Source organism: Euprymna scolopes, chromosome 1, assembly GCF_053919585.1.
Source record: "Euprymna scolopes isolate OS-2025 chromosome 1, ASM5391958v1, whole genome shotgun sequence".
NCBI classification, from domain to species: Eukaryota; Metazoa; Mollusca; class Cephalopoda; order Sepiida; family Sepiolidae; genus Euprymna; species Euprymna scolopes.
The window spans coordinates 147,837,212-147,853,948 of record NC_136482.1 but is presented as its reverse complement, the minus strand read 5'-3'; the positions used below and the strand labels follow the sequence as shown (position 1 = coordinate 147,853,948).

Below are 16,737 nucleotides of genomic sequence, written 5' to 3'. Positions count from 1 at the left end.
TTTTGGTTTTGTTTTTTAATTTAGATAGTTTTTTGTTGTTATGTTTTTGTTTTCTGTCATACCAAATGCACTCATGCGTTATTTAAAATTATGATTTTATCAATTATCAACATTTATTTTCGTCCTGTCAAATTTTGCAAAAATTAACTAATAAATTAAAAGCGAAATATTTTTTGACGCGAGAGATGCCATGTGCTAACAATCTCTCGTTAACTCATTTTTAATTTTTTAAATTTTTACTTCAAAATTCTAAAATCAATCATTAAGAGAGAAAGTAATCACTAAATAAATTTATTAATCAATTTTATTGAAAACTCCGCTATCGTTTATCAAGAATCTTTTTAATTTCATTTTTTGTTGGTTGCTTTTCGAAGGGAGATATAGGTTTTATCCCCCCCTCTCTCTCTCTAAATTATATTTTAAAAAATATTAAAATTTATTATTTTCTTTTTAAAACCAAATCTCCCTCAGTAATTTCTTTAATTTTCTATTTTTTAGCGATTATCAAGACCCCCTAAGCATTATTTCTCGTTCTCCCGTAACACTCGACCGACATGTTTTTTGTTTGTTTTCTGTTTTTTTTTCTTTACCAAATAAACGATTCCAAATAAATAAACAACATAGTCGGCGAGGTAGAAAAATCGATTTTACCCTTTATAAACAACAGTATATAAGTAAATTCTTTTTATATTAATATAAAAAAAAATATGCGGTCTCGTTTATGAACATAATAAACGCTTTTATTAAAAACACAAAAAAAAAAACATTAAACAAGTAAAAATATTTTTAAAAAAATATTATGGGGGGGGGCTATAGTTTATTTTAAAAAACAATATCTCCTTCAAGAACGATCAGAAAATGTGTTTTCAATCGATATTTATTCAATAAGGGACCAGTTTTCCTACCTAGCGAAAGGGGACGAGTTTTCCCGAGACGAGTTTTCCGGAGACGAGTTTTCCGGAGACGAGTTTTCCCGAGACGAGTTTTCCCGGGACGAGTTTTCCGGGCACCAGGGATGCCATGTGCTAACAATCTCTCGTTAATTAATTTTTAAATTTTTACTTCAAAATTCTAAAATCAATCATTAAGAGAAAAAGTAATCACTAAATAAATTTATTAATCAATTTTCGGGTTTGTATTACTGTACACATAGATTCGAAAAAGTTGTCAAAAAACAAATATATAACAAATAAATGTTATCAAAGGCAAGATAAATTACTTTTCTACCAAACTGGATATAATTTTCGTGTTTTCATTCAATTTAACATGTTTATTCAGCTCAAAAAGCATACAGTGTTTACCGATGTATTGGAAAATTCAAAATGGCGGCCGACTCTCTCTTTAACACGATAAGTTCGGGAAAAGGTGTTATAAATAATAAACTAGACAAAATACTATTAAAAAACACACCGAATATATATCAAGTTATGTCACGGTAACATATATTGAGCGAATTTCTAACAGTATTTTGTCTAGTTTATGATTTATTACACCTTTTTCCGAACTTACCGTGTTAAAGAGAGAGTCGGCCGCCATTTTAAATTTTCCAATACATCGGTAAACACTGTATGCTTTTCGAGCTCAATAAACATGTTAAATTGAATAAAAACACGAGAATTATATCCAGTTTGGTAGAAAAGTAACTTATCGGGTAACCCAACCTATCTTGCCTTTGATAACATTTATTTGTTATATATTTGTTTATTTAACTACTTTTTCGAATCTATGTGTACAGTAATACAAACCCAAATTTTAATATTTTTAAAAATATAATTTAGAGAGGGTGGTTAAAACTATATCTCCCTACGAAAAACAGCCAACAAAAAATGAAATTAAAAAGATTCGTGATAAACGATAGCGGAGTTTTCAATAAAATTGATTAATAAATTTATTTAGTGATTACTTTTTCTCTGAATGATTGATTTTAGAATTTTGAAGTAAAAATTAAAAAATTTAAAATTAGTTAACGAGAGATTGTTAGCACATGGCATCTCTCGCGCCAAAAAATATTTCGTTTTTGATTTATTAGTTAATTTTTGCAAAATTTGACAGGACGACAATAAATGTTGATAATTGATAGAATTATAATTTTAAATAACGCATGAGTGCATTGCATTTGGTATGAGAGAAAACGAAAACATAACAACAAAAAACTATCATAATTAAAAAACCAAAACAAAAAAGTAACGCTCCCAGTTTTTAATTTTTTTGTTTTGTTTTTTTTATTATTGTTTTTATGACTCCAAAAAACATCGTTAAAATAAGAACCAAAAAAATTGTAATTAACTTTGTATTAACATAATAAACGCTTTAAAATAAGTGAAACCACTAAGAACTTAGCCAGTTAGGTAGAAAACGGACAATCGATTTTATTTAAAAAAAAAAAAAAACATTAAACAAATAAAAATATTTTTTTAAAAATATTATGGGGGGAGGGCTATAGTCTATTTTAAAAAGCAATATCTCCTTCAAGAACGATCATAAAATGTGTTTTCAATCGATATTTATTCAATAAGGGACCAGTTTTCCTACCTAGCGAAAGGGGACGAGTTTTCCCGAGACGAGTTTTCCGGAGACGAGTTTTCCCGAGACGAGTTTTCCCGAGACGAGTTTTCCCGGGACGAGTTTTCCTAAATTCGTCTCGTTGACCACAATATGGTCAAGAAGTGGGTGCTCATTTTGCATTAAATTTATAAAAGAAAGTTATCTCTCACTTTAAATATTCAATTTTTATTATTTTTATTTAAATTCCTTCTTTCATAATATCTTTAAAGGCCGTTGAAACGTATTTTCTGAAAAAAAAAAAAATAGATTTTGGTTTCTTTTTAGGAGGTAAAACTACACTGAATTGGGTCGTAAAAAAAAAAATACCAAGTCTTTGTTGAAATTCATTGGACAATTAAAATGCAAAGAATGGTTTGGCTGTGTGTACTGTGTAAAAGGATTTTTTTAAATTATATTTTTGTTTCGTGAAACGCTATTTTTGTTGTGTTTGAAAGGATTACTATTTGTTTTTAAGAATTATTTTCTTTGTTTTGGTTCTTGAAAAATGAAGTGTTTTGTTTTGTTTATTTTTTTGTAAGCAAAAACATTTTTTAATGAGGATTGTTTTTTCTTTTTTATTTGAATTTCAGGCAAGATTGTAGTTTAGGTGGAAAAATAATCTCGAACACTTTATCACATAAAAGGAACTAATCTCCTTAATCACCGGTGTACGTTACTATGCCAATAATATATAAACAATAATATAGGTATTTCAGAAGTTGTCTTTGAAAACAACTTAAAAAAAAAGAAAAAACTTCTATTTATATTGCTTTTAATTAAAATAAAAAAAAGGTTCACGTAGGTTACAATTATGAAACGTTCTATTCATATTTAAATATTTTATATGTTCCGTGTTATTGGTTTTTTTTTTAATTGTATACAATGAATAACTTTTTTTTTTTAATGATAAACAAGACATAAATAGAAATAATAAATTTTACACTTTTTAAAGTTAAAGTTTAAACAATATTTTTTTTAATTCAAAATTGAATCACGTGATTATTATTAAATCACGTGAGTAGTTATAAACGATACAAACTAATATTAAACGCGCGAAATCTCTTGCAATTTATTATTTCTCTATTTCAAATTTAAATTTATTAATTATAAAACATTCGGGTACTCTTGCATAATTTGACCCGGATCCTCGTGATTTCCCGTCAAGCCCGGATCGGGCGAGACCGGCAATCATCGGTGACAGCCGAGAGCGGCGTAACAGACGCAGGCTAAGGAAAAAAGGCAAAACAAAAAGAAAAAAAAAAGAAAAACAACCGAAAATTTTCAAATAATAACAAGAAGGCTACCTTTAAAAAAACAAATATGTTTATTTAATTTATTGTAGTATATTTTTTATAATTATCAACAAGAAGTTTTTTGTTTTTTTTTAATTTACCTGTAAAAAAAAAAAAAGGTTGATTACCGGTATAATTGTTAGGTGTAAGTACAATTTTTTGTTTCATTTTAGTTATTTATTTTTTTAATAATATTTATCAGCAGCAAATTTGTTTTGTTTTTTTAAATTTATCTGCAAAAAAAAAAAGGTTGTTTACCCATATAATTGTTAGGTGTAAGTATTATTTTTTGTTTAATTATTAGTATTTTTTTTTTAATCAAAAATATTGATTTAAAAAAAAAATTAAATTTTTTTTTTTTTTTTTAACGGTTGTTATTTGCTGGCGGAAGAACTTTCTGGAGAGGAGGATATTTCCTTAGGAATCTTGGGTACTCTTGCATAATTTGACCCGGATCCTTGTGATTTCCCGTCAAGCCCGGATCGGGCGAGACCGGCAACACTCGGCGTCCGCCGAGCGTTATTCAAATGTTGTGTAAGAAATTCTCTTACTCGTTTTTGCCTATGGCAGAATGAAAGAGACACAGAAAAGCAACAAAGGCTCACCTTAAATCCAAGAATAAATTTAATTACAAAAGGGTAAAAAGGAGTCCATATTGCAAAAGAGTTCCCTCTTTAGCTTCTGCCAAATGGCGGGTAGTTTTTGCCTAGAAAGGCGAAGGTAGTTTTCTTCTTGTTGAAGATGCTGGTAGACTCGGCCGCTCGTTGAATTGGTTGAGGGTTCTCGAAATCTTTCCAGACTGTTGATACAAACAACGCACTGTTCATAAAATAATTTGCCCCTTTGCGGGCAATGATAATGAAGTAATTATTCCGTAGAACATTTTAGCCTCTGGCTAGTATCCGCATTTAAATGAGCGGAGAAATAAATGGGGTAGAACCCTGCCTTAGTTCATTAGGCCTGGAGCGAGATTTCGCGTGTCGGCTTTGCTCGGCATCATATTGAAATCTGTTTTTTTGAAACACAAAATTCCCGCCACTTCTGCATCCTCCGCAGCAACTCAATCAACGCAATACCATTGGTCGAATTAATCGCGTGATTGCAAATCACGCGGTTATCGCCCTTGCATTCTGAAATTTCTAACAGTTGAAACGCTAATCCGACTTTAATTTGTAACTGTAAGCAGACGTGCGCGAGCCTTTCCTAGTCTCACACAAAAACACGTTCACATTTCAAGCTATATTACCTGTCGCATACATACACGCCCACGTCCACACACGTACATATATTCATGTTCGCGTACATACACTCACATTCATGTGTATATACACACACACGCTAACATACACACATGTACTCACACACGCTAACGTACACACATGTACTCACACACGCGCACACGTACGCACACAAGGACAACATCACTTCCCCTTTCAAAGGAAATACACACATGCGCAAAAAACACACCGGAAACACCTATAAAAGGAAGAGACAAGCTGTTTCCAATCCTTTTTCAGACTAGACTCCCGAGGTGAGTGGTCGGCGTACTAGCCGCCACCGTTTCGGCATGCGCGCACACGCATACCTCATACCACTTGCTACTATGTGGGACAAGAAGCTAACAGACTGTATATACACCTTTACACTCTTTCTCTCTCTACATATACAACTTGTCCCTGAGAATACCTTCGCGTAGCTGACTGCTAATATGGCGTACAGCTTAAACCACTATCTTTGTCTTTGTCTACACGCTGGACTATCATTCTCATTTCTACGACATTACTCACTTCTTTTTCTAAGCGCGAACAAACGATAGTGACCCGAACGTGAGATGAAAACACATTTCCTTTTTCCTTCTATAATACCAATCCCACAACAAACGATGGTTACAGCCGCGCGGACATGAACACATGTTATATCTAAAACATTCATTCTTCTCACCAGTAAACAACGAGAGACGCACGCCAAACTAAACAAGTATGGTACCCTTTTCTTTCATTTGTTTCTTTCACGAAACAAATTCCTGTTCGTTTAATTCAATTTAACACGTCGTTCGTTTCTTCCTCGAGACAATTCATTTTCCCTATTTTGCACCACCACCACAAAATGGTGACAGCCGAACGCGAGACGAACAAGCATTGTCTCCTATGCCACAAGTCCACAACAGACGACAATCGAATTGGAAGAAAGTAACTATTGAAAAAAATGACAGTCATGGAAATAAATCTGATTTAAAAATCTGATTGGAAAACAAATCGAAACGCCGATGCAGACAATTTCCTTTTGTCAGGAAAAGAAATTGCTTTCCCAAAGAATGAGATGAAACAAATGTAATCATAAATGTTTACTAAAAAGAAAGAAATTGTGTAAAGGATGGCTTCTCCTGGCGGTGTACCAGTGGTCAGTGTAGACAGTGGGTGTCATTGCACGCAGGATCGTTTTTTGCACGTTCCAATTTGGGTATTGCAACTATAGTGAAAATAATCTAGTTATGGGCCTTCAAAATGGCGACACTAAAAAATATTAAGAGAGAATTCAGTGTTATATCCGAACACACGTACACGGATTGGAAGAACTTTCTGAGGGAAATTTGTCAGGAGTGTTTCCTGAGGAATCCCCGGCAGATAGGAGGCCCAGGACACACTGTAGAAATAGACGAATCCTTATTCAACCAACATCCGGTACTTATGTATTTTTGTTACCGTGCTAAAAAAAGGTGCTTAAGATATCGTGAAAAGTTCTGTCAGAATTTTATCTTGCTTCCAGATAAATTCGACGCTAAAGTAACTAACCTGAAAAAAAAATGACAGCATGATACAAAAGAGGGGAGGGGGTGAAGAATAAAATATAAAGGTCTTGCTTTGAAACGAAGAAGAGATTTTATTCACAATAAAATTAGTTGCAAATTTTTCCCTTTGCAGGCATTAAATTCAAAAAACGCCAAAGTAACATATAAGGAAAAAAATAACACTGGTTCTTATAATGAAGATGTTGTATCCATGAACAAATACAATAATATGATGCAAAATAGTATCTCCTAATCACACTCGCATATGAAATAAATTTTAGGAGCGTACTCACAAATTGAAAGCCAGTCAGGCACATACCTTTTTCTTATTTTTTTTTCTCGTTTAAAGTCCTTTTAGAATTTTCTCTCTTTTATTTGCATGCAAACAGTAGACACGCAGATGGATTTCAGAAGTATGGCCACGTCGCATATCCGGGTATTCTTGTCAGGTTTTCTTCTTTGTAGGAGGTTCCAAAGTTCCTTGTAATGTAAAATAAGGTCTTTTTTAAAAATAACTTCACTCCTTCTAAAATACGTGCAAAACCGTAGTCACATAGATAGTTTTCAGAAGTATGCCTCGTCGCATACCCGGGGTGTTCTTCTTTGAAGGAGGCTCGTCAAAATTCCATTTTCAGCACCGGGCAATGAAACAAATGTCCAATCTCCATGTCGGCGGAATTTCAAAAGAGACCAAAATCCGCGCTGAGCTTGTGACGTCATCACGGAGCTAGCATTTCCCTTTTCTCCATATTAAAGGGAGTTTCGTACAAACCCAAAATATACGAAACTAAAAAGTCATAAAGGATACGAAATACAGAAAATCATATATAAGAACCAGATAAAAAATAATAAATGTAAACGGGAGGGGGGGGATGCACCATTATTGGTACAAAAAAATTCCAACATCTGTTTAAGATTAAATAGTTTAACATTACAAAATGTTGTTTAAAATAAATAAGTAAAAAATGAGAGAAAAAAGATATAAAAAATAAGATCGTGAAACATTTTAAAATAAATAAGTAAAAAGTTTGTTTGTTTGTTTTAAGTGGTTTTCAAAAACAACTTCTGAAATACCTATATTATTGTTTATATATTATTGGCATTTGTAACAATTATGTGCTTCCATCTAATAATTTAATTTAAAAAAGGTGCTTATCGTGAAACGTTCTGTTTAAAAAAGATATTGTGAAAAAAAGATCATGAAACGTTTTAAAATAAATAAATAAAAAGATTTTTTCTTTCTTTTTAAGTTATTTTCAAAAACAACTTCTGAAATCCCTATTATATATTATTGGCATAGTAACGTACCGGTGATAGGGAAATTAAAAATACATAAGTACCGAACGTTTTATAATTAATAAATTTAACTTTGAAATAGAGAAATAATAAATTGCAAGAGATTACGTGCATTTCATAATTGTACCTATTTACAATGCCTCCCCGCGGGACAGAGTTAGACACCAGGGTCGTTTGTTAACGTGGAGAAAAGGTACAAAAATAAAAAAAATTGTTTCAGTCGTGAAGGACTGTTCCTCAACTGAAAGAGAACAAGAAATGGAAGTGCAGCATCTGAAGGGCAGATACTACACTTTGATCTTGGCCAAAATTTCATAATTGTAACCTACCAGAACCTTTATTTTAATTAAAAGCAATATAAATAGAAGTTTTTTCTTTTCTTTTTTTTTTAAGTTGTTTTCAAAAACAACTTCTGAAATACCTATATTATTGTTTATATATTATTGGCATAGTAACGTACCGGTGATTAAGGAAATTAGTTCCTTTTATGTGATAAAGTGTTCGAGATTATTTTTCCACTTAAACTACAGTCTTGCCGAATTTCAAATGTTTTCTTTTGTACGCAAAACATTTTATTTTCGACTAGCGGGGGTACCCGGCATTGCCCGGGTGTTTGTAGGTGTGGGTGGTGTTAAATAAAAAAGAACACCGGGGAGGGGGGGGGGGAAATAGAACCCGAAGCCCTGAGGCGAAGTTTGAAAATAAAATCAGCCAACCAGAATGAGTTAGTGAAAGATGTTTGAATTTATTTAAGTAAGAACCAAATTGACAGGTGCATGACCGGAAGTCGTCGTGCGTTACAACGACGACAACGTCAATGACCAGGTTTGTTTGTTTGTTATAAGCAAAGTAAAAAAAGAAAACGTTAAAACTTAAGTGGGGTGGAGGTAATCAAAACATCGAAAAAAAACACAAAAAAAACTAACATAAGGCAAACGAACGATGAAAACAGAAAAACGAACAGGAAATAAGCCTGTTTCGATATTAAAATTTTAAAAATCGGTGGGTACCCGGGTGTTTTTGGGTGTGTGGTTGGGGGTGGATAAGCGAAGTAAAAAAAAAAACAGAAAAATGAACGTTATGCGAAAAATGGCTTAAATAACACTGGTTCAATATTTAAATTTAAAAAATTGAAAACAAAAAAAGACATCTCACACCACGATTCGAACCCAAAACGTTTAGATAAGGAACCAACGCACTAATCGACTGACCTAACGCTACGTACATGAAATTTAGTCAGTTTTTCAACTATTTAAAGTAAATCAGGTCATGACGTCATCTGACGCATGTGTAGAACTGGTTGAGAGGACCGTTTTTGTTGACACCCCCCCCCTGTCGAATTCGGGGTGAAAAAATGAACGTTTTTGGCCAATTTTTCAATATTTTTTGATGAAGGATGGGGCTTCAATATGATACTGAGTTTGTGAATTTATGTTGTGTCTGTCGAAAGTTTTTAGCAGACACACAAACATACACACATGCATACATACATACATTTTCGCTTTTATATATATAGACTAGCGGGGGTGTTTGGAGGTGTGTTGTGTTAAATAAAAAAGAAACTGGGGGGGGGGGTAGGATCCAACCCGAAGCCCAGAGGCGAAGTTTTAAAATAAAATCAGCCAGCCAGAATGAGTTAGTGAAAGATGTTTGAATTTATTTTAGTAAGAACCAAATTGACGGGTGCGCGCCTGGAAATCGTCGAGCGTTACGATGACGACGACGTAGGTTTGTTTGTTATAAGCGAAGTAAAAAAAGAAAACAACGTTAACACTTAAGTGGGGAAAAAAAAAACTAACGTAAGGCAAACGAACAATGAAAACAGATAAACGAAAACGTGAAAGATGGCCTGTTTCGATATTAAAATTTAAAAAATCGGTGGGTACCCGGGTGTTTTTGGGTGTGTGGTCGGGGGTGGATAAGCGAAAAAAAAAACGAACGTTACGTGAAAAAAGGCTGAAATAACACTAGTTCAATATTTAAATTTAAAAAATCGGGGAAAAAAAAGACATCTCACACCACGATTCAAACCCAAAACGTTTAGATAATGAACCAACACGCTAATCGACTGACCTAACGCGACGTACATGAAAGTTGTTCAGTTTTTCAACTATTTAAAGAAAATCAGGTCATGACGTCATCTGGCGCATGCGTAAAACCGCTCGTCGTCACGAGAAGACCATTTTTGTTGACCCCCTCCTGTCGAAAATTGTCGATTTCGGGGTGAAAAAATGCACGTTTTTGGCCAATTTTTCGATATTTTTCGAGTGAAGGATGATACCGAGTTTGTGAATTTTCGTCGTGTCTGTTGAAAGTTTAGGCAGACACACAAACATACACACATACATACATACATACATACATACATAAATTTTCGCTTTTATATATATAGACTGGTGGGGGGCGGGTACCCGGTGTTGCCCGGGTGTTTGTAGGTGTGTGTATGGGGGGGGATAAGTAATAACCCTGAAACGATGTTAAAAAAATCGGAAAAACCAAAAAAAAAAAAAAACAGCGAAATAAAAAACCGCTGTGTGTATAGGGGAGGGGGGAAGTAAACTAAAGAATAAGCGAAGTAAAAAAAATAAAGAAATGTTACCCGCGTGTCTAAAGATGTAAAAGAAAAAAAAATAGTTTTGGTCGTGAGGCTGGATTGAACCCGGGAGCCTTGACACGGAGGTAAAACAAACTCCAACCAATTAACCGTCTAGGCCAAGAGTAAGAGGAATTGATTATAGTGTTAAAATAAGGCTTATAAAGGGAGTGAAAGAGGTTTGATTGACAGATAGCCACTAAATGAGGTCATCGCGGGAGCGTTACAAGATGACATAGCAGTATTTTATTTTTTGTTTTACTTCACATTAGCGTTTATTAAATTACATATTTCGTTTCCTGTCTAGACATCTCTCTCTCTCTCTCTCTCTCTCTCTCTCTCACTTCGTCTTCCTTACTCTAAAGACTGTTACTAAAAAAGAAAATGGCGTCTGGCTGTTTTTTTTTTGTAAAAACTTCGATCGTTAATATTTTTTGTAAGCATATTTTTTTTTTTACTTCACATTTTTGGCTTGTTATTTTTCGTTTAACTATCGTATCTAACTATTTTTAATGTGCTAATAACTTTGGTAACGTTGTCATAGCGTAGAAGTTCATAGTTTAGCTTGTGTGAGGGTTAATTTTTTTTTTACCGATACAACATGTTTTTTAAATTCAGACTGCCATTAGAGCTTGCTGACGTCAAGATCACGTGACATGACTCAGCAGGTTTTAAATACAAGTTGACCCAAAATAAACGGCCCTGTGTATACTTTATGTAGAATAGTTGGCGCCCGTATTTTTTGGGGCAGTTATAAATCGATTTAAAAATATGTAATGTTTAACATTAAAATGTCACTTTTTTGGGCCCCCCCCCTGCAGAAAATCGATCAGTTGACGCACTTCTGATTGTCCTTTTGGGCTAATTTTTCGATATTTGTCGTCCGGAGGGTGGGGCTTTAATATGATACCAAGTTTGTGAATTTTTGTTCCGTTGGTCAAAAGTTTTTAGCAGACACACATACATACATACATACATACATACATACATACATACATTTTCGCTTATATATATATAGATAGATAAAGATAATAAGGATATTTTTTGTTGTTATTGAATTTCAGGTGTTGTTTGTTCGAGTTCTTTCGTATTTAATATTTTGTATATTTGACTCACTTTGCTTTCAATACTTATGTGAGACATTCATCCTGTTCGCTGGTTTTCTTTTCTGATCGGACTTAAGTAAAAGAACTGTACCAAAACGAGGAAAAGAGAAACTCCTCCGACTGAGGCAATCATGTTTTCTTTAGAGAAAAATGTTTCTTCTTTATTTAATAAAAGGAAATAAAATTTGTTATATTAATTAGTTCCAGTAATGTGATAATTTTACTCCATAAATGTGTCTGATGTGACAAAAGGTTATTTTTTGGAGAATTAATCCAGTGAGGTTGAGGCTTTAGGTGCATGGCATATGGTGTCAATGTTCAATGTTAGTGATTTTATATCAAGGAGACGAAACAGCGTGTTGTTCATTTGTGGTACTGCGTACTGAACTGAACTGAACTGAACTGAACAGAAATCTGACTCAACTGATTTGGATTTCGCACTCAGTTCCTTTTATACGCTTCTGGGTGGCTTCCAGCGAAGACTGTTAGAAAAAGATTTTAGAAAGTGTTTTTTTTTTTAGTGTTGATTGGAAAGAAAATGGACACCCTGTCATGTGGTATTGCTTTGTCCAACGTCCGCACGAGGAGACAGTTTTACTTTTTACTCGTACAGAATTTGAACTGAAATGTTCCTTATCAATCCATTTTAATGTCTCTGGCGTATCACTAAAGTTGCATTAGAAATTGAGAACCCCTAACAAATATTTAAATATTGATTTTTTTTTTTTTTCATTTTATTTGATAATCTCATAGACTAGTGTCCATTCGATTATAATCTGCTGAAAAAATTGGGGGGAAAAAAAAAAAGACGAAAATTAAAAAAAAAAAAAAAGATAGAGAAGAGGACAAGATTCTTCAGGTCTGTGGAACATATTTATAAAATTACAGTTTACGGATTCTCCATTCATTGATTTCTATGAAAATGTGTCTGTAGATAAACATATTTGAAAAAATATCTAAGTATATATATATATATATATATATATATATGCAAAAAAGGTTACATGTAATACATTAATTAAAGTAAATAAACACACATACACACACACACACGCATACACATATATATATATATATATATATATATATATATATATATATATATATATATATATATGTATGTGTTATAATGGAATAATTCCAGGAGGAAATCCGGGTATGAGAGCTCAATGTGGTAAACAGAGCAATAACATAAAAATATAACACGGAAATTACATAATTGTCGATGCAATAATTTATTTCAACCTTATGGTATTTTCAAGCATCTAAACTAGGCAATTACATTTTTGATACTGAGTATCAAAAATGTAATTGTCTAGTTTAGATGCTTGAAAATGTATCAAAAATGTAATTGTCTAGTTTAGATGCTTGAAAATACCATAAGGTTGAAATAAATTATTGCATCGACAATTATGTAATTTCCGTGTTATATATATATATATAAAAAATAAAGAAATCAGTTTACGAATATTTTTATTTATTATGAATTTTATCCTGGGCCCCTAAAATCCACAGAGATTAGACCATTCCTGTAATGATCCACTGGCAGTCCGTGTTAATTTTGCGGTGAGAGTAAAGTTCTGTGCGGTCCTAGGAACTGAGAAAGTGTTAATTTATTACTGATCACCTGAGACGCCCTTACCGAGAAATGCCGAGGGGGGCTGCCCAGGCGCTTTTTTCAGGTCAGAATGCCCCTTCTCTGGGGTGCTGGCTTCTCAATCCTACTTTCGATCCAGGTGTCTAAGTTTTTGCGGTGGGAGAGAACTAAATATCAACCAACAAAAACTAGTGGACATTTTTTCAGCAGGAATACGAAATCGACTGTCACCGTCTACTTTCTATACGCTAATGACTCGAATGAATGAATATGTGTCAGTCACAGTCATTGCCCTGGAAATATTCTACTTGTTTAAGTTTTGTTTTCAAGGAGATTTTAGAATAGTTGAGGAGAATTGAGGAATATGAGAGATGGTAAGCTGCCATATTACTTCCAGAAATAAAAATGTTTGAATCACCGGAGTGAGTACATCATGTTCCTTAAGTGGTCACGAATCTTCGTAAACTTCAATAAAAAGCAAAATATTACGCAGTTAAAAGGTAAACTTAAACCATTTAGTATTGTTTGTGTCATTAATTAAATTTGTCGTTCTAGAAAGCGAAATATGCACGCGTCATTGTTGGGAACCTCCCCCCCCCCCATCTAATTTATCATCATAACTTTTGTCCCATTTAAAAGAAGTTTCAATTAAACTAATGATGTTTTTGACACTTCTGCATTACACGGACGGCGCCATTGTTAGGGGGCAATAACTCCAATTTCTTCTTGGTCAAATAAATAACAAACAATATTTGAAAACCAAAACATGCTTGTCTCATGAGGGTGTTCAGATTTTAGCCGCATTTTCGCATCATGAAAGACTAACTCAGTTAGAAACTAGCGACCGGTGTCGTACAAAAATAATCCCCTTTTATGGACCGACAAATTTGTGTTCGTGTTGAATTATACTTAAAAACTAAATAAGTACTTTTATAAGTTATACAAGTTTTTATTCACATTTTTTGAAAAGTTGAAAATCACTTCGTTTTTTTTTTTGTTTTTTTTTGAAAAAGGAAAAAAATAAAAAAAACTTATCTTTGTTCACTCATAAAATTAAAAACGTGATAAGTTTTTTTTTCTTAGGTCGCAACTTATCAAGGACAAAACGCACTCGAGGATAAGGTTTTTTTTTTTGGCATACGTGAATATTGGAATACCCTGGCCAAATCACCGTTAAAGCTTAAAACTCGAATCGGAAACTCGAAAACAAAATGAAACGAACTTTATTTATATCATTACCATGTAAATCGATGTATGCACATCGTGTTAAAATACACGTGTTTAAAAAATCTAGCAAAAATCAACTAATGGTCAGATTTTCATGAAATTTTCGATACTCATTTTTAAAGTAATTTATATTTTAAAAGCAGTTTTCGTTAAATATCTGAGGGGATTTTTTTAGGTGTTCCACCCTAGTAGATCGTCTGCAAAACAAAAAAAAAAAAATGATTTGCATTAAATGGAAATGGAGTCATGTCATCTATATATATATATAAAAGCGAAAATGTATGTGTGTGTGTTCGCTTTTTCTGTATGTCAACAAAAGACTTTTTGTCGCTCACTTCACAACTTTTTAAAACTTTTTATATCGCATATAAATCGTAATATCTCACAGTTAACAACGAAGCTCACCTGTCTATTTAATTTGCTCGATTTCGGGAAGATAAATATTCAATATTTGTGTCGTTCGCCACATGTGGGTTAGTCTTTTTCCTATAACATCTTGGGGGGGGGGGAGCGTTCAGCAGTAAATGAATACTATCCCGCAGTCAAACTTGACCTCATTAACTCATTAAAACGGGCACCTGCTAAATCCAAGTAATTAAATAAATTCAAACGTGTTTCCATTAGCATCTCGCGGTGGGGCAATCGTTAACGTCACACTTTTTTTTTTTTTTTTTTCACACTTTAATTTACAACTTTGCCTCAACGGTTCGAGTTCGATCCTTATACTTACTTTTTTTTTTTAACCTCCCCACACACCCGGGCAACGTCGGGTACCCCTCGCTAGTCTATTATATAAATCTCACCTGTCCGTTTAAATGTATGTATGCCTAAAACTTTTGACAGAGGCGACGGATCTTCATGAGATTAGTATCGTTTTGAAGCTTTACCCTGTAGGGTGCAAAAGTTTAAGTAAAATTAAATCTCTTTCCCCCAAACAAAATAATAATAAAAAAAGAATGAAACACCTCATTCTGATTTAAAATGCACCACATTTATTTTTTAACAAAAACAAAAAGGTGAATGAACAAAGGTGCGATCGGTGAAAGTTCTTCCGAAGTCATTATGATTAAAATGTTAGATGAAAGTCTTTCGTGGAATCAAGGAGTTTAGAAGGTTAAAGTCCTGTGTGAAAATAAGGAGATTATTTTAAAGTTTGTGTTTTATTTGGTAAAGTCCCATGAGGAAAGTAATTCGTTGTTATTAATTAGAAAATGTGCGGAATAGATGCGTGTGTGCATAAGTGATTTTTGAGTGTCCGTGTCGCGTGTGTAATCATGGTTTTGACGGCTTTGGCAGCGACGATGTTGTGAAGACAAGAAGCATGTTCTCATGTGTCGTCGAAGCGAGAAGAAAGGAAGAAGACTGAAGTGACTGAATGAACGAAATGAATTAATTGAATTAATTCTAGAAGACTGTTTGATGCGTTTTTATACATTTTGTGCTCCAAAAACAAGATTGCTACTGCTGATGTTTTTGTTTTTGGAAAAGCGTTAAAAAGACAATCTTCTGAATTTTCTCATTGGTCGCTTTTGTCAAGTGATACTGTCGCCAACTACGTCCGCCAGAAATATGTTCATTTTACTTTTGTTGTTTTGAGAAAGGTGTGTGGGCATATGAAATTGTCGTTGCTGGAAGAGCTTATTTTTGTGCAAAATGCACAGGGAAATTGAAATGAATAAAAGTTTGTTTATTTGCGCATGAGTGTGTGGCTGTGTGTGTGTGTGAGTGACTGCACAACCCTTCGGATGACATATATAAAAATTGGCTAGAAACATTAATTCCTTCACCCTCAACTGGACACTTTTCTACAGAGGGGGATTGCTTTTTTTGCTAGTCTATAATATAAATCTCACCTTTCTGTTTAAATCTATGTATGTTTGTATGTCTCACAAAAGCTTTCCACAGAGGTGACGGATTTTCACGAGATCAGTATAATTTATCGAAAAGTTGGCCAAAAGCATTAATTCCTGTGCCCTCAACTTGGCACTTTTCTACAAGGAGGGATCGCTTTTTTTGCCAATATTTTCGAAAGTCATCCCTTCTTTTCGATTGACTAGCCTTAACTTAAAACTTTGCCACTTTCGGTTTGGCAATGGACGCAACGGGAAAGATGTAACATTTTTTTTTTTTCATGTTCTTTTCCTCTTTCGCAGTATGAATTCGAGCCTGCCTGTCTACTACCACTTTTTTTTTTTTGCTCAATACACACCTCCAAACACCCAGGCAATGCCGGGTATCCTGGTTAGTTTTAAATAAGTTCGTTTACAAAATTAAGTCTTTAAATACGTGATTAG

The 16,737-nt window shown here is 33.6% G+C and overlaps 1 protein-coding gene across 4 annotated transcripts in view; it reads left to right on the top strand.

Annotated features, from left to right (window-relative positions):
• Positions 1-16,737, top strand: part of LOC145276581 (uncharacterized) — a 38,447-nt gene that overhangs the window by 9,482 nt on the left and 12,228 nt on the right. Inside the window, exon 1 of one of the 4 annotated variants that reach the window (XM_080127786.1) lies at positions 3,601-3,981. The exons of 1 other annotated variant lie outside the window; for it this stretch is intronic. The gene's annotated coding sequence lies outside the window, so the exon portion shown is untranslated. Of the gene's footprint in view, positions 1-3,600; positions 3,982-13,413; positions 13,717-16,737 lie in introns of those variants that run through there. 2 more of the 4 variants (XM_080127781.1, XM_080127778.1) reach the window with 2 other exon arrangements.